Genomic DNA, 19,252 nt, shown 5'->3' with positions numbered 1-19,252 from the left:
TGGGCAAAATGAAACATATCGATAAAATTTGATACGTAGGTCGGGGGAAGTAGCAGATGACGGCGATACTCTTATTTTGTCCAGATGCTGCATATATTTTTAGATTTTTAATAAAGTGTGAACTCGGATAGACAATATGTTCAAATTTCAGTATTACAAGTTGCACCTTCGAAAACAACATTATTGATTCTATTGTTGAGTCTACAGATTAACAAAGAATTATTATTTGTTGCTACGTTGTTAAAGTTTTAAATTTGCTAAATGATTATTAAATTATCATTTGTATCTTTTAGGGTTTCTCAAACGGGATTCCGGGATCCCGGTTGTTTTTTTAACCCGGGAGATATCCCGGGAAATCCCGCAGATTTCTTAAAAATTCACTTTTTTCTTATTTTACGTTAAGGTTGAGGAAATTTTGCAAATAGAAAGTATCATTAACTCATAAACTGTCAGAATACATTTGTATTTATTAATTTTAAACCTACTTATTAGTTTATTATTATTATTATTATTATTATTATTGTTGTTCGTTATGGCACGTCACAAATGGTCAATAATCAATACGAAGCTTATTTGGGGCAGAACTCTCAAAATTCTTTACCAGTAATATCTGGAATAATTGTGCTTATGTTGTCTTAATTTTTAACCATGCCCAGTAGCTTCAATGACTGCGTAACGCCAAGTTGTGCAAATTGGGCAAGGATACAAACGAGTATGAAGTTTTTCTTCATAATCTGATTATTAAAGACAAACGAACTGCCGAATTATTGGGCTATGATGTTTCTATTAAAGTAGTCGAGGTAGACGAATCAAGAATACTAGGGAACAAAAGAAGTACTACCATCTCGAAAACGAACTAGAAATCTTTCAGGATACAGATGAGAAAACACAATATTTGTCTTCTTTTAAATGCATTAAACACGATTCCAATCACATCAATTGAATCGGAAAAGGCATTCTCGGTAGCAAGACTAAAATAAAGATTAGATTGAGTGATCGGAGTATTGACCATCTTTGCTTTTTTAAAATCTTATAAAAATTTACAATATTTTGTATTATATTTTATTTAAAAAATCAAAGATTATCTTCTAAGTTAGAAGTTTGATCTAAATTCATTTTTCTTTAAATTTTCAACTCAATTCAAAGGCATTTTTGTCGTTGCTGTATGCAGTTTCCAGCAAACTTTAATAAATTTTTTCTATTTGTGAAAATTTCTACGTAATTCAAAGGTAATTTTTAATATATATCTTACACAGCATTATCAATATGTTTTTGGAGGTTGCAGAATGTATTAAATTACTTTAAAAAACGAAAAATAATTATATCATTTGATTTCATGATATTTTGTATATCTTAAAAATAATTAGTTTTGTCTCGGGATTTCCCAGGATCCCCGGAAACAGTTCACTTTTATCCCGGAATCCCGGGACAAGCAAAAGACCGGGAAATGAGAAACCCTAATATCTTTCATGTTTCATTAGTTAAAATACATAACTGAAATTTTGAGCGAGCTAAACTAAAATGCTCTCCAGGATGGAGAGCATTTTATTGTACCTACATGGCGGCTCCATCTAGTATGTATATTAAGAGAATAAGTTATTTATTGTCAACGTATCGTTTGTAGTCTTTGATTTCTCATTTCTTGCAGGCAAACAATTTCACATAGAATTTGTTTTACTATCATTTTTTCTGACATCTTGCAAGATTCGATTAATTATCTGAATCTTCCTGATGGTCGAATGGCAGAGGTTTGCCGCTCTGTAGGACCCGGACTCAATTCGAGCTGGTAACTTCAGGAATTTTTCAAGTGTGATCTATCACGGATATGTTGGGCCTCATCCCTCATCATCCGGCCGCACTCCGTTTTGGCTGGCCGAATGTACAACAGACGTGGGAAAAAGACACACTAATGCCCACACGACGAAAAGCGTTGTAAAAAAATTCAACGAGTTGCTTAATTTTTCCGGCAACATTTAAAATTGTGTGTGTGGCGCTATCTGTTATGATAATTAAAAATATTTAAAAAAGCTAAATTTTGAGGGTAGGGATGGGTCTTATAAAAGAACAAAAAAAGTGTAAATGCTAATAACGAGTAAAATCGTCATATCTAATGACGATTTTACTCGTTGTTAGCATTTACAGACCCTACTCGAGATATGACACAACCCTTTTTATCTCCCCACTCCGTCGACCTTTAACCACGAAATATAATATGCTTCCTGCCGAAATCAGATGGCGCTACGATAAAGCGCCCTCTTGCGGTGGAAAATGAAAAATGTAGTTGAAATCACGAGGCGTTACAGCGTGAGTGGCTGCGACTGTCCGACATCTGGTGGTGGAACTTAGAAGTTTCTCGATGGCTGCGATCTACAATCCCTGTATCAGATGAGTGTCTGATACGTGGGCACTTATTATATTCGTATACCGAAATCAATAATCGCTTAGAAAACGATCGCGTTTTTATTTTGATAACTTTACAGATGTAAAAATTCCATTAAATTGAAGAACAGTAAGGGTAGTGTTTTACAAATTTTCTGAATAATAAGGAAGCAATGCACATTTCTTACGTATAAAGATTTTTATTTAACAAATATTTAAATATATAAAATATATACAATGACAATTACTCAGTCTTAATAAAAAAGGAGGTTGACGACTGCATGAAAATTTACATACTAAATTATTATTTAATGGCCAGTATAAATTTATAAATGACTCATTCTACAGTGAATCAGTATACTTTATTTACTACATCATAGGTTCAATACTCTCGTAGAGTAGGAATCCTACGGATCTTCTTGAAGCAGCACAAATGATAAAGCTTTCTTTGAAAAGTTGCATGGAAAAACTTAAAATAGCTAAGAAATTTTCTTCGTTATCAATATTTAACTAATTTTTCCCCAGTTTATACAGGAGTCAACAGAAAATTATCAGGGAGGGAAGTTTAGTGGAATAAGAAACAACACGTTATGCATATTACAAAATAACGTTTCATGTCTTGAAGAAAACTTTCAATTGCACCCCCTTTAGATACAATGTCGTTAAACAAGTATAAACATAAATCGAAGACCAATTTTGTGATATATTCCGCCCTACATGGCAAAAAATATGGGGTTCTACACACCCATTAAATCCCCCACATGTTATTAGATTATCTTCACAATCCTTAACAGAGTACTACAAACCTTTCACTTTAAAATATTTTATAATATAAATCTTCATTTTAAAAATGTTTTCTCTCATGTAACAGAAATTAAAATCACTTCAACTTCATTTTTGTTAATTTTAAATTATCAGTTATAATCTGATAGTAAATAAAAACGATAATGATGAAAATGATCTTTATGAAAGTTTGTATTTTTGACACCAGATGGAAGCAGGTGTTAGTACACGTCGTTAGCGTGGTGAAATATTTTAATTTATAATAAATAAATTTGAAAAAAAAAAAAAACAGACTTTCTAAATCAAGTAATAAAACAGTAATTTATAAATATAATTTTACTAATAAAAGAGTGAAAAATACAATTTTAAAATAATATCTCTTTTCACATTCTGTTCTGAAAAATATAAGAAATAGCAAAATATCAAGAAGTTTCAAAAACAAAATATAAATATTTTCTTCCAATATTTTTTAATTTTTATTTTAATATTTTTCACTTGTCAATCCGCCATGTTCAAACACTAATAAGTGGCGCCGCCTAACAACTTTTTTAATTACATCACAAATTATAATTAATAATAAATACAGTAGTTTGCAATAATTAAATCAAAACTTTTTAATAACAAACTTAATATTTTATTATTATTATTATTTAATAGAAATTATATATTAATATAAAAATAAAAATATGAAACATCAACGATTTTAAAATTTAAAAAGTAATTACGTAAATATTAGAATTACCAATCGGAAACGAATCTACGATTTTTAAAAAAATTTGAACTTTTAATCGGATTTTTTCCGAAGGGAAAGACTAAATTTGGAGAATAAACTTTTGATTTTTTATTTTATTATTATTTTTTTTATTTCGTCTAGTTTATCCGAAATTTCAAAGTGGATCGTGCTTGGGAATGCCAACAAAGAAAGTGAGCAACGATCGAAACCACTCAGAACAAAATCTCACTTGCCCACCTTTCTGAAGGTATCAGGCAGGAAGAGGGGGGAAAGAATCTCGATTGATCTAGTAACTGTGTCCACAGGGAAATAGTGGTCCTCTACTCCAGATTAAATACTGTTGACGTCATCTTATATCAATGATTCGAAACCGGAGCCATTTAATTTGGTTTGATCACAGATAAAATCCGATTCCGTTTAATAATATTGCAAAAGTAATTGCTGTTAGATTGCCAATTGCTCGAAATCTGATTTTAATTTACAATATTTGTAAGTTTTTATCATTAAATTCATTTAGGTGACTTCGAGAATATGTGCCAATTTCCTTTCTGAAATAGCAAAATTTTTGTAAGGCATCTTAACAAATTAAAACACTTTTTACAAAAGATTTTTGTGAATATTAAAGTAAAAATATAGACTATACATTAGTTACACCATTAACAATTGCCTCAACCCTCTTAACAAAGGTCAAAGATTAATGGGGTTTAACCACTCATACGTGGGGTTTAGGTAAAATTTTGTGATTTGTTTATTAATTTTATTTAAAATGCCAATAAAAAGTAAAAGTAAAACGATAGCGGAATGTGAAAGTAAGAAAATTTCTGTAAATAGAGGTTTATTAAAGGATTTATTCACGTAAAAACTCCATATACCTTATCCAAATTGAATACACCTAGCAGACAAAACTCATTTTAAACTGTTTGGCTGTATATTTACACCTAGTAAAAATGAAAATACTTTTTAAATAGACAAGAAGCGCTGGAGAATCAAGAGACTGTATACAGGCGACAGCGTGATATTTTTACGAGCGCATACCACATGAATAAGTAAGTATGCAGTTGCTACAACAGACTACAGTAATTTCCATCTTCTGATGACTAAAATCTAGCTGTTGGCTCGTAGAAGCAAAGAGAGTTTTATTGATCCTAGTGTAACGTCGACGTTGAAAACCCAATAGATAGTACCCAGGGGTGGAGTGTCAAGGGGTAAGTATGTAAGGGTAATGAAGATGAACGATGCAATACGGAATAGCAAAAGTTATCCCGTGTAATGTAAAGTTGTTATTCTTACATTCTTGATGGTTGCTCTATTGTATATTCATAAAAGTTCTTTACATTCATTGAAAAAAAATTACATTCGATGTGTCATAAAGCGATACCCCTTGTCATCTTTTTTATCACCTAGTTTCTTTTTTATTTTTTTGTCTTTTTTTCTGTTAAAAGTACTCTTAACATGTTTGCGTGTAAATAATAGATAAAGCTATTTCAACCTTTATGTGTAGAAAATGTCGCATTTTCTCGAAATGAAGTAAAGGAATATAGGGCTTAAACATTGAGTTTTGTTTCTTTTCTTTTTTTTTCTTTTTTTTACTTGCTGTTTACTTTGAATTTTAAAAAAATTTAAATAAATTATATTGAAAAATTGATTACAGCCGTCAAAAATCTTAATGATTACTTATTTACAGGGGGTATTTGTACTTTAATTATGATTTAAACCTCAAATAAATTATATTTAAACATTTATTAAATTATTTTAAAATTCATTGCCTGCAGATGAATTAAGAATGTTTGAATTTTGTAATGTAAAATTCCTCGTTTCCGACTTCTGTCAGCGGGATAATTCTCTTGCAGACGGTGTTGATGTATTAACATTAACATTAATTTATCCCTCTACAGGATGCCCCCTCGTAGGAGGGCTTGTGGCATTCGGTAGGAGGATAGTTCCTCGTTTAAATATGCTTTTCAGTAGAGAAATGATTTTTTTGGTAAGGATTTGTCCCAACTGCATATACTCCTTAGTAAGACGTAGCTTCTCAGTTTAATATGTCACTTAATCCTGTAGGCTTTTCAGTAGAGATTCCCTCGCTAAGAAAGACACAGCCTCAAGAGGTGGCTCCTCAGCCTCAAAAAATAAAACGTATATCTCATTAATTCGGTAAAATTCCTCACTAAGAAGTGAGGAATTTGACCGTTTTACCTCAATAAAGTGTTCCTGAAAAGAAAATATTGTTCATTAAGAAACGATTCTCTGATGAGAGATCTCTATCAGAAATTGATCAACAGAAAATTTTAAAAATATGGTTCCTCAATTTAAAAAAAAAAAAAAGCTGTGCAAAGATCCATTATACGTTAGAAGCTTATCAGAAAGTCGATTATAAATTAAATATACATTTTGTCTTCATAAAATTGTCAGTAGATATATAGAAACGTAGACGACGTTATATAGATGAGGAAGAAATACAGAGCGATTAGATCTAGTGGAAAGTGATCGGATAATTATATCACAGGTAAAAATTGAATAAAATGAATCATAAATTAAATTCTAATAGGGAGAGGCGAAGAAAAAGCCACGGCATTAAAAGGCGCCATTAAGAGATGGGCAGAAGGAGCATTAGCACAACTATCACCCTTCTCTATTACATAGTTATTAGAGAGATATTGAATTGCAAATTTGCCAAATGTGCACTCGGATAATTTATAATATCTTTGCTGATATCGTCTTACCGATAAATTTCGATAATGTCCAATATATAAAAGAGAGAAATCAAAAAAAAAAAAAGAGAAAAGAAAAAAGTCACGACATCAAAGCTCTTGACCTTTTGTCGGAAGTTGGAAAAAGGAAGAGTCGAAAAAAGACTTGTAATCAGTATTTTATTTGCCATGCGAATCGAAGTTGGTAACCGCACTGTCGGAATGGGAAATTAGATTCTATTTCTGACATCAAAAGCGCCTGGTATCAAGAGAGAGAGTAAACACGTTATGTGAAATGAAGGAATCTCTATGGCCATTCTCGACTGTGTGCAGAGGAAAAGCGTAGCACTGCATGCATTCAAGTATGCTGAGAGTTTTCTAAACGGATGATAATTGAATGTGTTTAATACATTAATTCATTAATTGTGCGAGATTACAGGAGTGTGAACAGCAGTACGGTTTAGTTATACATGTCATCTGCGCCAACTGTCATGTTGACACTCCTTGACGGATAACCCTACTTTGTTAACGTTCCACATTAGGTTATGTAAAGACGTTTTTTTAATGTTTGGTTTGTCGACGAGTTTCTTTTTTCCTTTATTTTTCTCACCCACGGGTTCATCTCGTGTTAACGCTTCTTCTTCTATATAACGGTTAATTAAGCGGAAAGAGGGGCCAAACATCCGAGTAGGGAATCTGGGATTCTATCAGAAGAGAGGCGAGATCGATAGTTTAAAAAAATGAGGCATTTATTTGTATTCTTTTAGTGTTCTGGACTCTAGAATTGGTTAATTTAACGGGCCAATTGAATTTATAAGCTTGTGATTATTTGAGGGACATCCAATCTTCATTTGTGTGTTAGAAGGATTCCAATTGGGATGATGGTTTCTGATTAAGGATGATGAAAAGACGCGTAAGAATTTATAACGAATTTATTTATTAATCTTCTTTATTTTTTCTAAGTATTAACAAGATACAGTATATACGTGTGTTCCACTGAGTTTTAATTCAATTACCTCTGTAAATATCCATAAAAACTTAGGAAAATAATCTTAGAAGTAAAGAAGAAATTGCAATTTGGAAGATAAAATGCTAAAAAAATAAATTACAAAATTCTAAACGACTTAACTAATCATAAATAAAAAAGAGTTTTTAATGAATAAAACAGAAAATGATTTTTTAAGAGTACAAGTTTGCTCAAAAGTCAGTTAACCTGTATGTAACAAATTCAATTGACTTGGTCTTATATAGACTTTTCAAAAAAACATCAAATAACAATTTTCATGCTTCAATGAAAATTCAATTTTCATTGAATTTTACTTATAAATAGTATAAATTTATTAGTCATTTAGACTAATAAATTTATACTATTTATAAGTAAAATTCAATTTTAAGCTGTAATTTATTTAAAAACAATTTAATTTAATTTAATTAATTAAAAATTATTTTTCTTTATTTCTTTTTTCAGGGAAATGATTTAAATTTTTATACTAATCATAACATGTTTAAATATATGTTTAAAATAGTTAATTAATTCTAATTAATCTATTATTGTTATTAAAATAATTTTTTTATTTATTTATAAATTATTTTTTAAAAATAAATTTACTTAAGAAATTATTTAAATATTTAATATTTATAATGATAATAATATAATATTTTAATAAATTTATATATAAAAATTGAATATAAAATAAGTTATTTTAATTATTTTTGAAGTCAATTTTAATAAATTTTAAAAATTTATAATGGAAAATGGAATTTTGTTTTTTTGAATTTCAATTTTTATTCCTAAATTAATTTTTTTAAATTATTGATTTATAAGGAAATTTTTTAAATATAAATTACATGTTTACTATAAACAACAAATATTCAAAGTTAGATTAAATTAGCTTTAAAAAAATAAAATTTTTTTAGTTTATATTATTCAGATGAAATTTTAATTTCATCTGAATTTTTATTCTATTTTTTTATGTTAAAATAATTAATTTAACTAATGATTTCTTAATGATTTTGTGCTGTAAGATCTCATTACTCTTTATTCTAGCCCTAAGCTATAACATATAATAGGCCCTTACTTTCCACCAAATAATGATACATGTAAAAAACGTTGGGTTCTAAGTTATATACTCATAATACAAAGCCATAAGCTGCAGCTTATTTAGTTGATGTGCAACCTGCTTGAAGGCCTTCAAGAACACTGAGTTCTGTAGCAAGATGAGACTTTCAGATGCTGCCAGTAGGTTTGAAATTATTAAAAGTAATTTATTTCGCTATAGAATTCATTATTCTATAAGGGCCTTAAGGCCTTATATAAAGCCCTATATAAAGGCCTTAAGGCATTAAGAGTAATTATTTTTATAACAGAATGAGGCTTCAATGTTAAAACAAGATGCATTTTCTTCAGCTTATAACAAGACGTTGACTTCATCCACGCAACAAAAGAGGCCTTCGACACTTAGTTATGGATTTATAACCACAAAAAAAAAATATTATTAATGATAAAAGATTCATTTTGCTATAAAATTCATTATTTTTGAAGGTCTTTACACTTCGAGATTTAGAAATGCAAGACAAGACCTATACCATTATTTTAAAAAATGAGGCCTTTAGCTGCTGTCATCATCTATTTTGATTTTGAAACTACCGAAAAGAATTAATTTGCTTTAAATTTAATTTTCTTAAGTGGTTCAATATTCGTGAATGATTCTTTAGTGAGGTAAGACCTTCAGCATTATAGCAAAACAAGGCCTTTGATTTTATAATAAGATGAAGCCTTGAGTCTCATAATAGAATGAGTTTTTCAGCTTCTAGCAACATTTATTTTGTGTTTGAAACTATCAAAAAGGACAGCCTGCAGCATTTAATCTCCTAATAACAGTTCTAATATGGAGATTAAGTTATTGATATGTCAAACGTGGCGGAAAAGCTGAGCATTTTCGAAATGATAGCTTTCGAATTAATGATCACTTCTATTATCTGCAAACTGCGATCAGCCAATCGTAAGCTATCATTAGAAGATTTCCTGTCTTAATTTTCCGAATTATCTATAACTAAATCGTGAAGAATAATCAATAGAATTTTTTGAACATTTCCATTCATAAAATGATTAAAATATTTAATTATAATTACAATATAAAGTCTACATATATATAATTTTAAGTATTTTATAATAGTTTTTGAATACTTTAAGCAGTTTTTTTATGCTAAAAATCGATTTAGTAGGGATATTTATTAAGTAGTAAGAAGGCTCTGAAAACCCCAAAAGACCTTTTGAGTTAAATCTAGACATTAAAGAAGATGGAAGAAACTTTATAGAAAAAAATCACATTAAATTCTGGAAAATAAATATAATTTTCATCATCCCTATATACCACACTAGAGTGCGTGAAGAAGAGGAGGGGAAAAAATCACTTCTTCCATTCACTAATCCGCAAGCGACGTTAGCGGAATTAAATTTAGGCAAAGTAAACCAACACCAAAAAGCCAAAAAAATCCATTTTTGTAACCATCCCAAACTTTTTTCTTTTTGATAAAACTTCAGTCCACCTTATTAGCCACATCATTTACTTAGGCAACACGATCTTACCACAATTTCAAGCGACACAGTTTCATTTGTAATTTCTTACACCCCTCAGTACCCAAGGAAGAGAAAAAGGAACACCATAATAAATAGAATCTCGGAAATATCTGTTCGCAGTTATAACATGTCATCATTTTACGTCTCCTTAGGGCTTCTCAAATTCACAGTTTCCATCAGCCTACCTCATCCCAAATACTACAATAATCCCCCTACAGTATGTCAGTAGCATTTCTAAGGTTATTGTCGCTTCGCCGGTTGACACCGCGACTAGATTAGCTACCACAGTCGCCATTTCGATAGTTTTAGCTTCAACATGGTGTGTAGTAGATATTTCTCATCACAGGTTTGGTCTTAAAGGTTCATAACATCTCACAGAAGCCATTGCTTCGGCGAAATAGTTGCTCGTATTTCTCAATTACACGATACGAGGTGGCTATAATTCTCTGTGTATCACCGTCTAGTGTTCTTTAACATTTCATTGCTGCTGTTCTGACTTAACGACACCCAGCCTGGTGTTGTCTCATCAAATATTAAACGTTTGCACGTCCTGGATTTCGCTAGAAGCGTAGCAAACTACAATCTCCTATAATGAAACGTTCCGTAATGCCAAACATATTTCAGATGATATTCTAAGCTTCTATTGTCGGCCATTAGAGGTTTATTAGGATGGTGCAACGATATCGAGTGGAAGAAAAACACGCCATTTTGAAGCTACATTTTTCTTCCTTCTTTTTTTATATAAAAATAAGAAGAAAAAATGTGTATAAAATCATTAGTTTTCGGCATTAATTAATTTTTATTTAATTGCATTTTTTTCTTTCTTAACGTTTTGCTGGGTTTATGTTTAATTGCTTGCGAAGTTTTATCCGATTTACTCATTTGCTACGGCGTTATTCGGTAATTATGTTTGTTTTCTTAAATTAATTGAAAGGGATTTAATGTTTAATTGTTTTTCATTTTATTTACATAAAAATTTGATTTTATTGACTTTTATTTTAATTTGTATTAACGCATTTCTTTAGAGTGAAATCAGCTTCGTTTCCACGCACCAAAATTTAACTTCTGTTCATAATTAAAATGCACTTAATTAAAATAGAATTTGTTTAATTTGATTAAAAAAACAAGAAAAACTTTAATTCAGTTTCATATTTAACCATATTTACGCTTTACAGATCGAAGAATGCTTCAACACTTCGCGCAACAACCCACTTCGATGTGGCTCTTGTGACACCAATTCCCTCCAACAGATGAGGTTTTTTTTTGAACTTCTAAAAAAACCCCTACCATCTCGTGTCTCCATCTAGCGTAAAAAACACGAAACTAACATCTAAAAAACGATTAAATCTAATAAAATTACATTATTCAAACACATTTTTATGGGGGAATTTTTTAAAGAGTAGTTTGAGGAATCCTTTGTTTTTTTTTTAAATTCTCTTTCGATAATAGTGGCAACATTTACTGGAACCTGTTCAAATCAATATTAATATCTTATTATATACACTACCTGGTATAATTAATCACCTAGCAGAGATGCTTCAACAATATAAATCTTTCAATAATTTAGCTAAGATTGGTGGGCATTCTACTCTGTGGATGAATTGTAGGCAGACAACTTAATGGCCCGAAAAGTATAATCCAAGTGGAAAAGATTGATTTTGCTGAGAGTGATCTATCAGAATTTCCACCGAATATAATGAAGATATAATTATCTGCTGTGTATAAATTGATATGCGATATTCCCTTGATTGTATATTCACACTTAACTGCTTAATCAGTTTATAATATTATCAACCGTCATCCGACATCAATTATCTTTCGAATAAATAAATATTTGAATATAAAAAAAATATATAAAAATAAATTGTTAAAATGAGAACAGTTCTTTAACTTGTTAAGATTCTTTGTTGAGGTGTTAATTACTTTATTAATGAGTGCTTTTTTTATGCTCCTTCAGCCAATCAACGTGTAGTTTTTTTTTCTTTCTTAAATTTGTTTCTTATTTTTATAATTTTTCAAAGTGTTTAATAAATAAAATATTTAAATTTAGGGTAAAGTTAGGCTGTACTGTTTAAAAGAGGGTGATTTTTGTGCTTTTGTTTTAGTAGTATAAATACTGGAAATATCGAACCACAGAGCGGGCATTAATTTTAAAGATAATAAATAATACTTTAGATCCTTTTTAAGGTTTTAAAGTTGTTTAATAAATAAAATATTTAAACCTTTAATAAAAATTTTAGCGTAAAGTTAGCCTGCAGTGTTTAAAAGAGGGTGATTTTTAGAGGGCGGGTTTCTGTAGTATAAATACTGGAAGTATGTAATTATAGAGCAGGCATTAGTTATTAAAAACTACTCAGAGGTGTATGTGCGTGTGTGTATAAGAAAGGGGAAGCTTTAGTCGGTTTTTCTCCTTCATCCACGTTGCCTATGTCTCCTCCGTCTTGTAGACGCAAGAGACGAAGATAGGCCGTGAGCAAGCGGAAAATCGTTGTCCGTGCTTAAGGCTTATAGCATGGGTGTCCGTTGGAGCATGACTACACGGTGTGCAACTTCTGTGATAGACTAATCCAACGGCGGTCAAGTAAAGCGATCGTCATTTCACACTAATGAGTTCTGGACTGAAGCAAACTGTTTGTGTGGAACGAATTCGCTTAGGAGTGATAGCCTGATGTCGGATTATAGTACTTAAGCATGACTGAGGCTAAAGAATTAACTAAAAGGTGGAAATACCCCTTATTGGGGCATCCCCATCCTATAATATAAGCTAAGGGTATGATTGAAACTAAGGATCTCTTCCTCCTCCCTACTACTTAGATGCTCTTCTTCTTCAAGATGGATGCTTTTTTTTATTTTGGTGTTTCTTTTTTTATTTTTTAGATATCTTTATAGTTTAAAATTTGAATGTTGATGTTTCTGATAATTGTTAAAGGGGGATTTGTTTAAAATTTCTAATTTTATTTTCCATGTTCTTGATCCAATTAGAACTAATCCGAATTAGTGGATGCGTAAAGCGGATCATTCTATATTTAATAGCAAATGAGCTCAATTTATTATCCGAGAAGATTTTTAAATAGAAAAATAACAAATATATTTATTAATTTAAAATTTTTTTAAATAAAATATATAATTATTTAATAGAAAATGTAATTTAAATTTTAAATTAATTTACTTTAATGCGTGCTCAAAATTGTTTTTTAAGTAATTAAAAATATTTTAAATTCTTTAAAAATTGGAATTTGCAGTTAAATTTTTAAAACTATTTTTTCTGATGTTTTAAATATTTAAAAATATTTGAATTATATTTTTATAAAGCTAAAGCGAAATTATATATAAAACTTCATATTTTTTAATATGAAATTTTTAAAAACTCAATAAAGATGATTTATACTTTGCGTATGTTTTAGCTGTAACTAACTGCTGCTTTCTGCACTAAAGAAAGCTTATTTAGTGCAGTATTAGTCTTTCAAGTCTTTCAAGTCTTTGGGATTAAAATATTATTTCAAATTAATAAAATATATAGAAAAAAAATATATTAAAATTAAATTTACCAGAATTTACCCAAAATTCCTAAATTTAGCGATAAAAAAATCCAAGAAACTACACTTTATACAGAAAGTTGTTGAGGTGAATGTAGAGAGTGTTTTGCATATTTTACAATTTTTTAAACATAATTTTAAAAAATTAGCATAAAATTATGTAAATATATAGTATATAATTTACTACTTTAAATTTAAAATAAAGGTTGGCTCAAAACTCAGGTTAGCCGTGTTTTACTTTGTGTTGTTTCGGATACTCTTGTGACTTTGAATCATAAGCTGAGTTTCACAGAATTGATAAAGTTTGTATTATCAAGAGAGCGATTTATTCTTTACGACAGTTAATTGATTTTTGGAGCCATCCCTATAAAGAAATTTACACAAATAAGGAGATTATATATAGCAGAATTAATCTAAAACTTGACAATGAAAATTCAAGAAATTGCTCTAATTTCTATCAATTTAACATTATTTCTCCTTTTGCAAGAAAATAAAGTTTATTTTTATAATGAATATAGTATTAAGTAATGTAGTAAAAGTATCAATTTACTTTATATATTTTTGTTGATTTTTATAGAATTTTTTTTAGAATATAGGCCTATATTTTATAAAAATTAGCTTGAAATTCCCACGTAATGAAAAATTCAAAAAAGTTTTTAAAAATAGTTTTAAAATACCCAAAATTTTAAGGAAGTTTGCTCTAATTTTTAACTGCAAACTTCCTTAATAATTCTTAAATTCTAAAAAAAAAAAAAAAAAAAAAAAAAAATCACTTGAATCTTAAGGGACTTCATACAAGAAGAATAGAGATACTTCATATTTAAATTCCAACAAACGGTACTAATTTAGTATAATATATATATATAAAGAAGTGGGGGATTTTTGAAGACGAATATAATATTGAACAATTTGTTTATTTACAGATAGAGACGAAGTGAAGAGAGTAATCGTTATCTTTTTAAAAATTCGTTGTTTAACTTGGAAAGGCATCAAGTAAAAGTTGCCATTCTTTCAAAGAAATGCTATGCTAGGCAATTGGCATCTTTTCCTGTATTTACAGCTGACACTTTCGCTACAGTGGCGTGAAAAATTGGACACTCGCTGTGTGTTTTGGAACAGTTTGTAACCCGATCAACGGCTTTTGCTGACTAAAATGGTTGCCCGTCCCGACGCAACATAACCGATAGATGTCTTGAAAGGATGACGGTATTTATCACAGAAAAGTGGAAAAAGATATTCAAGCCTTATTTTCCAATCTCTTCGAAAATAAAAAAATTTATATACCAGTAATCAATTTTATAGACATCCTCAATTTCTATAGTTCTTTATTTTCTTCTTCTTCCTCTTTTTTTTGCTATAAATTTGTGGCCTTATATATTTTCTTTAGTCCTAACGTCGTAAAATAATAATGCTTTATTAAGCTATATATTATCTGATAGGATATTAATGTTTAAAATATTCCAATTTTATAAAAATACTCGTGATTTAATAACCTTTTTCTTGGATTTAATCTATGGTAAGTATTCGATGGTCCTCGTTTTACAGTTCAAAAAACCTTACTGTTGTATTAATATATTTTTCTATTTTTAAGGTTTTATAGACCCTCCTTCTTTATTTATTATATATAAATAAATATATATATATATATATATTCTCGATATATAAAGCTCTAACTGAAAAATACTACCGACTCGAGTTTAATATTTAAAATGTATTTGTTTAAAATTAAATAAACTAGTCTTTAAAATCGTTTTTTTTTTCTAAATTTAAAATTTAAATTCTTTTTTGGCCAATTATCGACAGTTTAGCAATCACGTGGTTAGCTAGTTCGAAAACGTTTTGTTTCTTGATTGGTGTAACTTATCACGTGTTTAACGTTTGAATTTTTAAATTTTTAAAAATAACAATTAGTTATCTGTTTTAGTAAATGGTAAAATTAAAACATATTTTTTAAACTGAATATAGCATTTTTAATTGTAATTAAAATTTAGTTTTAATTTAGTTATATCTAGGCTATTAAATTTTATATAAAACATCTTAAAAATTAATGGTTTTAGGAGATATATTTACATTAAATATAGGAATAAAATACTAATTTATGTTAAATTTTAATTATAATTAATTCTATGTTAATTTTTAAACATTAGTTTAATCATTAAATAATCGTTTTTTTCCGAAAATTAAATTTCGAATTTTTTTAGCCAATTACCGAAAGTTTTGCAATCACGTGGTTAGCTAGTTCGGAGACTTGATTGGTGTAACTTATCACGTGCTTAATATTCGAATATTTAAATTTGAAAATAACGATTATTTATTTATCTTAATGAATTGTGAAAATAAATTATAATTAAAATTTAATTTTAAACTATTTTTTATTTCATTTTTAGTATTTTATGTAAAATCTGATAGTTTTTATACTTAAAAATAGATGTAGTGTTTTTTTTATTCAATAAACTAAAAAAATTATATATTTATTAATTTTTCTAGAGTTTCCTTTGAAAGAAACGTCGCTATTTATTGAAGAAGATTTTAAATAACTTTATAATAATCAAGCGACTGCAGGTACGAATGATATTAATAAGGAATTGGTTTGTTGACTAAACAAAAATTGAAGTTATCTAACACCATTATGCATTTCAGCAGGCAATTATTTTGTCAGCAAGTGCTTTATTCCTTAATTGGTTTTCTGATGGATGCTTAATTAATCTAGACTCCTTTGTTATTGTATCTGCTGACATTAGTAATGTCTTCAGGCTGTCTGCACAGATTCACTGAATATTTAGATAGAAGCTGACATTTCTTCTGTCAAGTATGACTTTGTTAATTGGCTCGACGATGACTTAACGCTTTGTTGTCTTCAATTTACTATTATATTGTTATCGAACTGTCAATTTACTCGCTACATATTGACAGTTTGATATACCTTATAAATTAAGCGTTAAAAATTACTTGACTATTTGCTTCTAAACAATATATTCTATTTATTTTAAACTATTTGCTAATTTAAAATTTTTAAAATATTTTAATAAATTTAAATACTGAATTTCTATATTTTTCGTTTTAATTAGTTTCTTAAAGGTTTATTAATGTCATTGTTGAGTTTTAATTATGTTATGAGGTTAAAAAAAAAAAGTATTTAAAGTTGCTTGAATAAACTATAAATGTAATTATGATTTATGAGTTGTGCTTAGCTCTGCTAAAAAACACTCGATGTAGTGTACCTTTGTCTTCACTTATAGAAGAGCCTACTTTTAAAGGTATATTTTATCTTTGTGTTTATCTTTTATGTAAAATCCTATAAAGAGCTAGCTGTAGGCCTTTGCACGCCTTGTCCTATGTGTAAATTATTTTAATAATTAATTGCAAATGTCTTCGGAATCGATTTGTATGTGTCGAAATTCTACTAATCTATCGCTCTAAATCTATCCTCTCAGAGATCAAGAGATGCCCGGGCTAATTAACTTAAAAGGTCCTAATATTTAAATACACATAAAAGACTATTTTAAAATTGTAATAACTTTTAAATAGTAATAAAATTTGAAGAAATAAAGATTTTTTTCCCCCTTAACGTTTAAGAAATTGAACGGAATGAATAATTTGTAATAAATGCCTTATTAAATTTGAGGTGTTATCACAAGGAATAAGACCCCGCCGAAATAGTATCCATAAAAAATCATTTCAAACAGAAATTGAGTATTATTGTAAGCTAATTGGGTACTGAGATTGATTTTCAAAAGCCTAGAAGTAGGCCTATGCTGAAACATTATAGGCTTTGAGTAAAACGGTGGGAAAATTGTGCGAATATCGAAAAAGTGTTTGTGCCTTGTTTAGCTTGTGTAAAAGAAAACCCACCGAGTAGAGAAATATTGTAATTTCCGAAATGCATCTAGGTAAAATAAGGTTGTTGATTGGCTAGTATTTTTGGAGTCTAATTCCTAGAAAGTAACGGTGTTTGAACCGATTACATATTGAGATATTTGTAGATAAGCCTAAACTATATGCTTAATTTTATAGGCCTATCCGTTTCGCTCGAAACAATTTTGGAAACAGATTGTTGTTTCTAAATTTAACTAAACCGGAGATTAGATCAATCTTTAACCTTCAAAGTTAAAGATTGATCTAATCTTAGCTTTTTTAATTATTATTATTATTATTATTAATTATATTTTTAAGATTAAGATCAATCTTTAACCTTTGATTCTTGAAGTATAAAGATTCAACATCGAAGCGATGAAGAAAATTAATTCAAAAATAAAGTTTTTTTTTTCTTTTCGACGTTTCGATGCCAAATACTCCATGCGCAATGCAAAAGTATTTTAATTAGAATTACTCCGACGGCCTATCTCTAAGTATGGAGGAGGTTCTCGCGAAACTGAATAGGATATAGAAAGTCCACACAATCTCAATCAACGAGTAATTTTCACTCATAATGCACCCACTTCACATCAATGCACATCTCTATGTAGTACTCTATAGGGGTTATATATAATCTCCCTCAATCACCTGCTTACTGTCTCACGAATGACTCAAGCGGATTAGTTCGCTCTCAGCTGCTTGACCTCTCACGTACTGCTTATTGACGTCACACTTCCGATACTAAAGATCGATTATGTACGCCTAGACGATTCTCTGTTTAGGTAACGAGTCAGCTAGTTAGGTCCTGGGATCCTAAGTGTTGACTTTATTGTCATTAGGTAGCGTGAAGAATCAACTAGGCCTATTTTAACATCAATTTAGACAAATTACTAAGCCATATTAAGTGAAACTGACTATAGCAACTGAGAGACTAGTTACTATAGTTCATTTCGATAGTGACTCTAACACAGGGCCAAAGTTGGATCTCTTATACCAAATGTTCTTCTGCGTTTTGCTAGCATTTATTTTTAAAACTTTTGACTTTCTTAGAGGAGTAAATTCACATTTTATTATTTTTTATTCAAAATTATTAATTAACGTTAGAGTTACGCAATTTTATTCAAAACTGGGACCCGAAACTTGCTGTGCAGTAGGTTGTAGGCCTGTGCAAATGCTGATAAACCGTTCAAGACTGTTTCTGCACCTATTTAGAATACTTCTCCATAGAAGTTACACATAATGTAATTTATTATTAACAGTGTTATCCAGTTAAATAATTGTCTCTTTATAAAACATCGGGATCTTGATTTGGCCTATTTGTAAAAGTTTTGACTATGATAAGAAGTAGGCTAAGATAGAAACCTATTAAAATATTATATGAAATACTTCAAAAGGTGTAAAAATATACTAAAAGTTTTTAATTTTTGAGTTTATTATCCTTAATTTATCTCAGGATACTTTAGAGAAGTAAGCCAAGTATCTCGAGGAAGAAGAAAATACTTGACTCATTTCTCTTAAGTCAAGTATCGTTTTGTAGTAGTCTCAATTATCAAAAAATTGAGAAATATCAGCATTTTTATTATATTAAGAAGAATTTCGAGAAGTGTTTTTCATTCGAAAAAATAAATAAATAACACGAAATATTTGGTTAGATAAGCATGTGCCATTCGGACATGCATCCATCTGTTACACTTTG

The sequence above is a fragment of the Centruroides vittatus genome, unplaced genomic scaffold, assembly GCF_030686945.1.
Source record: "Centruroides vittatus isolate TY-2023 unplaced genomic scaffold, ASM3068694v2 contig_355, whole genome shotgun sequence".
Taxonomy (NCBI): domain Eukaryota; kingdom Metazoa; phylum Arthropoda; class Arachnida; order Scorpiones; family Buthidae; genus Centruroides; species Centruroides vittatus.
The sequence above is the reverse complement of the archived record's forward strand: the minus strand, read 5'-3'. Positions refer to the sequence as shown.